Raw genomic sequence first — 10,000 nt, 5'->3', positions numbered from 1 at the left:
TGAAATCAAGAATAAGATGGAAAATTTCCCCATGAAAAGAATAAAAATATACTTAGGATGTGCTACCGAGATGGATAAGATAAACTGATGACAATCAGGATTACAGAAAAAAGTCCCCTTACCTAACCTTGATATGGAAATTGTAAATTTAGATTGGCTCTAAATTCTAATTTCTCAAGCTAAGGTTCATAAACCCCCTAGCGAGCCGCAGAGTTTTCAAAGTGGAGGCGAAAATCAAGAGCTAAACGCAGTCTGAGTTAGTGGATGCTTGACAATTTTATTCACTCCTAGCGTGGTCTTCAGGGGGATAAGGAACAACAATACATGGATATAGGATACAAGAAGACACTCTGGTGGGACCAACACTTCCTGTACCCAGATCTCAAAGGAATAGATAAGATAACCTAAGAGCAACAAAAATAATATTAGATCAGGTTAGATTGGTTTAAGTTCGTGCATTGGGAAGTGACCCATAGGGAAGAAGTTAATTTATTCAAATTTTACATTCAATATATTTGGTTTCCTTTGTAATTTAAGCATTTAGTCGTCATCAACTGGCTAATTGAAAACTCTTCAACCAATTATGAAGAGAAATTAAAGCAAAAAGAATTTCATTTCGGCCAATTGGTGGTGGAAATCTTGTTTATAATAATTTTGCTCATCCTGACTGGTCATAAGAACATTTATATATTCCACAAATGAAGAAGCTAGATAACATCATGCATCATTTTCTTGCATCAACTAAATTCAATCATTTCGTTTCTCGTATATATTAAACGATTTCGTTTAGGTTCGTGGTAAATAATTTCTATTTATGTATTGCATACATATATACACATACCAAATGCTTTTTCCTCCTTACACGGGGGGGTATCCAAAAAGAAAAAGGCATAGAAACCACTCCCACCCATTCCATCCCCTACATACTCCACTCCCTTCCACTCTCCTCCCTCCCTCTCATCTTGGCACCTCCTGGATAACGGGTCATCCCTGCATCCTGTCCATTGCCCTGGGTCAGAAGCAATATCGCAAGACACAACACATCCACTGCAAGGCTGCTTCATTAATTCGGCGAACCCCCCTCATGAAGAAAAGGAGAAGACGGGGAGAAATCCCTTCGGGCTGCGTCAAAATATTTCTCATACATACTTCCTCACCCCCAATCCCCCACCCACTCCCCCTCATGCATAACAGCATCATCCATACACGACCCTTCTACATTCATCCCTATCATCTGTCCTCTCCCGTCCTTCCTCAACAGACATTCCTCTCTTTCGTAATGCCCTTTTACCCTACCATCCATCTCATCCTAGGACGCCCCCTTATATTCACTCCTTCCACTTCTGCCTTCCACAGCTCTTTTCCTAATCTTTCTTCACTCATTCCTTCTATGTGTCCAAACCATCCTAAAACTCTTTTATCAACCCTATCTCCCAACTCCCTTCCCACCGCTGTTCTCCTCCTCATTTCCTCATTTCTCATTCTATTCAGCCTAGTAACACCTATCATACTCCTCAGACATATAATCTCAAACACATTCAAATTCCTTCTCTCTTCCTCTCTTATGTTCGATGTTTATGCCCTGTACAGTGCTGTCGGAACAATCAATCCTTCATATAACTTCCTCTTAACATCTATTCCCAGATGTCTATTCCTCATTACACTCTTCAATCCACCAAGGCATTTACTCGTTTCTCTCAATCTACATTCTACCTCCACCCCCACTCCTCCCCTTCCTGCCACATTCGCACCCAAGTATCTAAAACTATCCACTTCCTCCAGTCTTTCACCCTTAATGCTCACTTCCAGCCTGCTGTCACTCTCTCCCCTTGTACATCTCATCACCTTACTTTTACCCACATTTATCTTCAGCTTCCTTCTTTCACACACCTTCTCAAACTCTGTCACTAACTTCCTCAATACCTCCTCTGATCCTGCTATAAGCGCAGTATCGTCAGCAAACAACAACTGGCTTAATTCCCATTTTCTCCATTTTCTTTAACCATCTCCAACCCTGACACACTACCTTTGCATTCACCTCTCGCACCACCCCATCCATGTATAGATTGAACAGCCAGGGTGACATAATACATCCCTGACGAAGTCCCACCTTTAGCTCAAACCATACACTCTCTCCATTTCCTATTCTAACACAGGCTCTACTACTCTAGTAAAAACTCTTGATTGCCATAAACAGCTTTACCCCAATCCCATACATCTGAAAAACTCCCACAGGTTCTTCCTGTCTACTCTGTCATAAGCCTTTTCCAAATCCATAAAAGACCAAAAAATATCTTTACCTTTCCCCAAAGCTTTCTCACATATTTGCCTTGCCTCAAAAATCTGATCCACATAACCCCCACCTTTCCTAAACTCACACTGTTCCTCACTTATTACTCCCTCTGTTCCTCTCCAAATCCTCTCAGTCAAAAAACTCCCATAAGCCTTCCCAATTTCAATCAACAAGCTGATCCCCCTGAAACTATTACACTCACACTTGTCCCCCTTTTACTTGTAAATCGGAACTATACAGGCACTCCTCCAGTCCTCTGGCACTCCACCCTCTCCAAAACAAACACCAAACAACCTCATCAGCCAGCCCACCACAACTGCACCTCCCCTCCTCAGACACTCCACATGGCATCCATCCAACCCAGGTGCCCTATCTGCTCTCAACATCCTAACAGCTGCCCTCACTTCATATTTTCCTATTTCTCCTCCATTTTCCTCACTCATCACGGTCATTTTCTTAACGCTTCCAACTGCAACTACCTTTCCCTCCCTACCCTCCTCACATTTAGTAACTCCCTAAAACACTCTGCCCACCCTCCTCTCACTGCATTCTCCCCCATTATCATCTTTCCATCTGCACCGTTTACTTTTTCTTCTCTACTTAATTCCTCACCTCTTCCTCTTTTAATTTCTTTCCAAAACATCTTTTTATTACTTTCAAGATTTTCTGTCATACTCCTACCCCATTTCACATCTGCTCTCCTCTTTGCTTCCTTTATTTTATGCTTAACTTCCCTTCTCTTTACTTTGTACCTCGCATACGTTTCCTTCGTCCTAATTTGTAACCAATCTATGAAAGCCTGCTTCTTCTCTACTCCACCCTTCTTTGCTTCCTCATCCCACCCTTCACTACCCTTCCTTCTATTTCCTCGCGCCCTCCTTGTTCCACACACCATCTTTGCACACCTTATGACTCCCTCCTTGAACTATCCCATTCCTCCTCCACTCCTATTTCTACTCTATCCTTCACTCCCTCCAACTCCTGTCTCAGCTTCTTCTTATACTCCTTCTCCTTTTCCTTCTCATTTAAGAAGTTCACTGTAAGTACCTCCCTACATTCTGCCCTTTTTCTCTTTCTCCACCTATTCTCCACTCTCAATTTACCTTCCACCAGAAAATTATCTGATATTCCCCCACTCTCTTCCCTTAGAACATGTACATCCTTAACTATTCTTACCATATATATTAATTTATCAATTTGATTTATATTTATAAGTTCATCGATCCAATGCAGCTTAGAAGAATCTCGGTGTCTAAAAGAGTTTGAAATTAACGTGAAACTATAATATGCATAACATCATAAGACGTAGCTAGAATAAAATCTATAAAGAATGTCACCACGCAGGAATGGTAAAGCACACAGTTGACAGCTCAAACGACGAGGACTTTTTTTCCGTGGTAAAAAGAATAAAACGTTATGTGATTAAAAGTGTCTGGATTGACAGCAGTGTAATTAATACTTGTTTAATTATTCCAAATAGCGTCATTCTGATGAAGAGTAATAATACATTTGAAGAGGCAAAACAATTCAGGAGTCTTTTTCAAATGATTTTAATCTAAATCTAGTGAGCTATTGAAAGATGATATAGAGCATTGTCACAGGATAATGAAAGTGATACTAACTTTTTCTATTTTATATTTTTTAGAATATTTTTTAATACAAGCGTGCTCTCAAAATAGTAAAGACTGTTAAAACTAACAATAAACATTCATACATGTATTCATGTATGTACATATACATACACACACACACACACACACACACACACACACACACACACACACACACACACACACACACACACACACACACACACACACATACCTACACACACACACACACACACACACACACACACACACACACACACACACACACACACACACACACACACACACACACACACACACACACACACACACACACACACACACACACACACACACACACACACAAGACTCGGTGGCGCGGTTGGTAGAGTCCGAGACTGTCAGTATGGCGATAACGGTTGAACATGGTTCGAATCCTGCCCAGGGGTGAAATTGTTTTAGTATCGCTGCGCTTTGAGTCGTTACTCCAACTCTCGTGGGCGGGGAGTTGGGTGTATGTGTGTGCGTGTAAGGTCATAGCATTACCCATAAATCTTTCATACGAGCTCTGAGCTCTCTTCTGGGAGGGAAATAGCTGTCGATCACGAGTCCAACTCGTGATACAAAGAGCGAGGTGAATCACACACACACAAACATACACACACACACACACACACACACACACACACACACACACACACACACACACACACACACACACACACACACACACACACACACACACACACACACACATACACACACACACACACACACACACACACACACACACACACACGCAAACACACACACACACACACACACACACACACACACACACACACACACACACACACACACACACTCACGCAAACACACATACACTCATACACACAGACACACACACACACACACACACACACGCACATACACACACACACACACACACACACACACACACACACACGCACATACACATGTGTGTGTGTGCCTGTGTGCGTGTGTCTATGCCTGTATATATATATATATATATATATATATATATATATTATACATATATATATTATATATATATATACATATATGTATATATATATACATATATGTATATATATACATATTCATACATACATACATATACCAAGGCTTTTTCCCCCTTACAAGGGAGGTAGCCAAAAAGGGAAAGGCATAAAAACACTCCCACCCATTTCATCCCTACATACACTCCACACCCCTCCCACCCTTCCTCTCATCTGAGCACCTCCTGGATGACGGGTCATCCCTGCACCCTGCCCACCGCCCTGGGTCAGAAGCAGTGTCGCAAGACACAGCACATCCACAGCAAGGCCGCTTCATTTAATCGGCGACCCCCCCTCTCCGTCCCCCCTTGCATATAAGGAGAGGACGGGGAGAAAATCCCTTCGGGCTGCGTCAAAATTTACTCACACATACTACCCCACCCCCACCCCCCTGCCCATTCCTCCTCATGCAATCACAACATCATCCATATACAACCATTCTCCACTCACCTCTGTCTTCCGTCCTCTCCCTTCCTTCCTCAACAGACATTCCCCTCTTCCCCAAAGCCCCCTTCACCCCATCCATCCACCTCATCCTAGGACGTCCCCTCATGTTCACTCCCTCCACATCTGCCTTCCATACCTCTATTACTAGTCTTTCTTCACTCATTCTTTCCATGTGTCCAAACCATCCTAATATTCTTTCATCAACCCTATCTCCCAAATCCTTTTTGACCCCTGTTCTCCTCCTCACCTCCTCATTTCTCACTCTATCCAGCCTAGTAACCCCCACCATACTTCTCAGACACCTCATCTCAAACACATTCAAACTCCTTCTCTCTTCTTCTCATATGTTCCACGTTTCTGCCCCATACAGTGATGTTGGCACAATCACTCCTTCATACAGTCTCCTCTTCGCATCCATTCCCAAATGTCTATTCCTCATTACACTCTTTAATCCACCAAGGCATTTACTCGCTTCTCTCAATCTACATTCTACCTCCACCTTCACTCCACCTTTTCCTGCTACACTTGCACCCAAGTATCTAAAACTATCCACTTTCTCCAGTCGCTCTCCCTTAATGTTCACTTCCAGTCTACTGCCACTTTCACCCCTTGTACATCTCATCACCTTACTTTTACCTACATTTATCTTTAGCTTTCTTCTATCACATACTCTCCCAAACTCTGCCACCAACTTCCTCAATCCCTCCTCTGACCCTGCCACAAGCGCAGTGTCGTCCGCAAACAACAGCTGGCTCACCTCCCACTTTTCTCCATTTTCTTTAACCATCTCCAATCCCTGACCCACTACCCTAGCATTCACCTCTCGCACCACCCCATCCATGTATAAGTTGAACAGCCAGGGCGACATAACGCATCCTTGACGAAGTCCCACCTTTACCTCAAACCACTCACTCTCTCCATTTCTAATCCTGACACAAGCTCTACTACTCTCATAAAAAACTCTTGACAGCTCCCAGAAGCTTTCCTCTTATCCCATAAATCTGCATAACCTCTCACAGTGCCTTTCTGTCTACCCTATCATAAGCCTTTTCCAGATCCATAAAAGCCCAAAAAACATCCTTCCCCCTTTCCTATAGCTTTCTCACATATCTGTCTTACCACAAAGATCTGATCTACACAACCTCTACCTGTCCTAAATCCACACTGTTGCTCACCAATTACTCCCTCTGTTCCTCTCCTAATCCTCTCAATTAAGATCCTCCCATAAGCCTTCCCTACTACACTTAACAGGCTAATCCCTCTGAAACTACTACATTCACACTTGTCCCCCTTTCCCTTGTAAAGAGGAACTATACAGGCACTTCTCCAGTCCTCCGGTACTCTACCCTCTCTCCAGCAAACATTAAATAACCTCACCAACCAGTCCACCATCACTGAACCTCCCTTTTTCAGACATTCCGCATGGCATCCATCCAGACCAGGTGCCTTACCTGCTTTCATCATCTTTACAACTGCCTTCACCTCATCCTTCCTTATTTCTCCTCCATTCCTCTCACTCATCACTCTCATTTTCTTCGCATTTCCCACTGCAGCTATCTTTCCTTCCCTCTCCTCCTTCACATTTAACAATTCCCGAAAATACCTGGCCCATCTTCCTCTTACTCCCATCTCCTCCATTTTCATCTCTCCATCTGGACCTTTTACCTTTTCTTCTATACTTGATTCGCTTTCTCCTTTGACTTTAAAATCTTTCCAAAGCATTTTTTTATTACTTTAAAAAATTTCTGTCATACTCTTACCCCATTTCACATCTGCTCTCCTCTTTGCCTCCTTTACCTTTTGCTTTACTTCTCTTTTCTTTTCTTTGTACGTCTCATATGACTCCCCCGTCCTCTTTTGTAACCAATCTGTGAATGCTCGCTTCTTCTCTTCTACAACCTTCTTCGTTTCCTCATCCCACCATTCACTACCCTTTCTTCTATTTCCCCCTGTCCTTCTTGTTCCACACACCATCCTTGCACACTTTAAGACTCCCTCCTTGAACCATCCCCATTCCTCCTCCACACCCATCTCTGCTCCATCCTTTACTCCCTCCCACTCCTCCTTCAGCTTCTATTCGTACTCCTTCTCCTTTTCCTTTTCATTCAAGGAGTTCACTCTAACAACCTCCCTACCTTTTGTCCCTTTCCTCTTTCTCCATCTATCCTCCACTCTCAGCTTACCTTCCACCAAAAAATGATCTGATATTCCCCCACTCTCTCCCCTTAGCACATGTACATCCTTAACTCTTCCTATCATAATCCTATTTACCACTACATAATCCATTAGCGCTCTATCTACCACCCTTCCCTCCACCACCCTCTCCCATGTGTACTTATGCTTGACTTTCTTCCGAAACACTGTATTTGCTATCATCAACTCTCTTTCTAGACACATTTCCACCATCAACTCTCCACTACGATTCTTTCCTGGAACTCCACACTTCCCAACCACTCCATCGGTTGGACCATTTCCTACCCTAGCATTAAGGTCTCCCAGTACTATTACATTGACATTTCTTCCTAAACCCTCTATGCACTCATTTAAATCTATCCAAAAGGCCTCCCTTTCTTCCACGCTCTTCTCACTGCCAGGCCCATATGCACTTACAAAGACCCACATCTCCTTTCCCAGTTTCACCTTCATCCACATTATCCTTGAGGAAACCTCCTTCCACTCCACTACACGTTTACCTATCTCCTCACTTACTAGAATAGCCACCCCTTCCCTCCCTCGCCCTCTCTTCACTCCTGATAACCTCCCACTTACACTCCCAAACTTACACTCACCCTTCCCTTTCAACTTAGTTTCACTCAAAGCCAACACATCCATCTTTCTTCTCACAAACATACTACCTATCTCTTCCCTTTTACTCTCATCTGTACCACATCCACGCACATTAAAAGACCCAAACCTTAGGGTGCTGGCCCGAGGCCCTCCAGCACCCCTTATGCCTTCACTTTTCTCTTTAGGATGTGTGCCCCGTGGGGCTACAGGGAGAAGGATGCCTAGTCCCTCTCCCCGTCCCTTTCTTCTCGCCTCTTACGATCCAAGTGGGAAACTTGGTGGCAGTATTCTTTTCCCCCACCACAGGGAAATTCTTTTCCCCCACCACAGGGAAAAAAAAAAAAAAAAAAAAAAAATATATATATATATATATATATATATATATATATGTGTGTGTGTGTGTGTGTGTGTATGTGTGTGTGTGTGTGTGTGTGTGTGTGTGTGTGTGTGTGTGTGTGTGTGTGTGTGTGTGTGTGTGTATGTGTGTGTGTGTGTGTGTGTGTGTGTGTATGTGTGTGTGTGTGTGTGTGTGTGTTTGTGTGTGTGTGTGTGTGTGTGTGTGTGTGTGTGTGTGTGTGTGTGTGTGTGTGTGTGTGTGTGTGTGTGTGTGTGTGTGTGTGTGTGTGTGTGTGTGTGTGCGTGTGTGTGCGTGTGTGTGTGTGTGTTTGTGTGTGTATGAGTGTGTATTGATTATTTGAATTCCGTGTTCGAAGGTTCTTAATGGGCAGGCTTAATTATTTGAACGGCGTAGCTGTTACTAGCATTTTATTCCATAAAGTATATATATATATATTTTTTTCTTCTTCTTTTTTTTCCCCTTTTTCAGAAGCTGAAAGTGGATGGGTTTTGTCAATCTAACTTTCTGTACCCACTTAAATTTAAATTGTTTCTCGCAAGGAAGGAGAACTTTGGTTCAAAGGACCTGTTTGTCTTGATAAACATGTCCACCACTTTTTGATTCTGCAACTTTGGTCTTTGTCGTCGTCTTCGTCTTTGATCGACAGAAGCGATTGAACGAGGCAATACATACGAGATACGATGACTGTCTAAGCTTGGAATGTATTGGAATAGGATGAGAAAAGAGACGAGAAACATTCAAAATATAATTGATCTGTAATGATACAGGCTGCTGCAGTAAAGAAAAAAGGAAATAGATATATTAATGAATTTAACGATTAAAATGATAGATGAATAAATGAATAAATTAATCAAATAAATAAATGAATGCATTTGAATAAATAAACAAATAAATAGATGAATAATAGAAGTGAATAAGAGAGGAATGAATAAGAAAAAATATTGATTTATCATGATTATTACATACTACCTTGAAATTGTCATGTTGCCTTAACAGCTTTTGTACCAGCTACCATCAGCTTAAGTAAAGCCTCTATTCACTAGATTGTTATGAAATTCATGACTAACTTAGAAAGCCTGTTTTCTTTAATAATTTTCTTCTGGTCAATTCCAAATGATTCTGTTGAATCTAACATTGATCTATGGGCGATAGGGTTTGAGAGTTTGAATTTTGGTTAATCAATAAAAAATATTAAGTTATTTTTAAAGATTTCCTTTGGGTAGATACGAGTATTAGACGATCTCTTCCACTTCTAAAAACATTCTTTATTATTGGACCTCAAATGTCCTATGATTAATTTAATGGCGTCACAAATACGTTGTATCTTACGCTAGCTTAGCTACATTTCTCATAATGGGGATTACCTTACAATTTTACAACGTCGTAAGTTATGATGTACTTCGTGTGTCATGGAGATCGAGGAGAAAGTGGGAGAGAAGATGTTGTA

The 10,000-nt window shown here is 42.0% G+C and overlaps 1 protein-coding gene across 2 annotated transcripts in view; it reads right to left on the bottom strand.

Moving 5' to 3' along the window:
- The window catches only part of LOC143026992 (nephrin-like), a 364,064-nt gene that overhangs the window by 280,459 nt on the left and 73,605 nt on the right, over positions 1-10,000 (bottom strand). The gene's annotated exons all lie outside the window — the stretch shown is intronic.

The sequence above is a fragment of the Oratosquilla oratoria genome, chromosome 7 (assembly GCF_046742065.1).
Source record: "Oratosquilla oratoria isolate Oo_2021 chromosome 7, ASM4674206v1, whole genome shotgun sequence".
NCBI classification, from domain to species: Eukaryota; Metazoa; Arthropoda; class Malacostraca; order Stomatopoda; family Squillidae; genus Oratosquilla; species Oratosquilla oratoria.
Note: the sequence above shows the minus strand (reverse complement) of the source record. Positions and strands in the feature narration are given on the sequence as shown.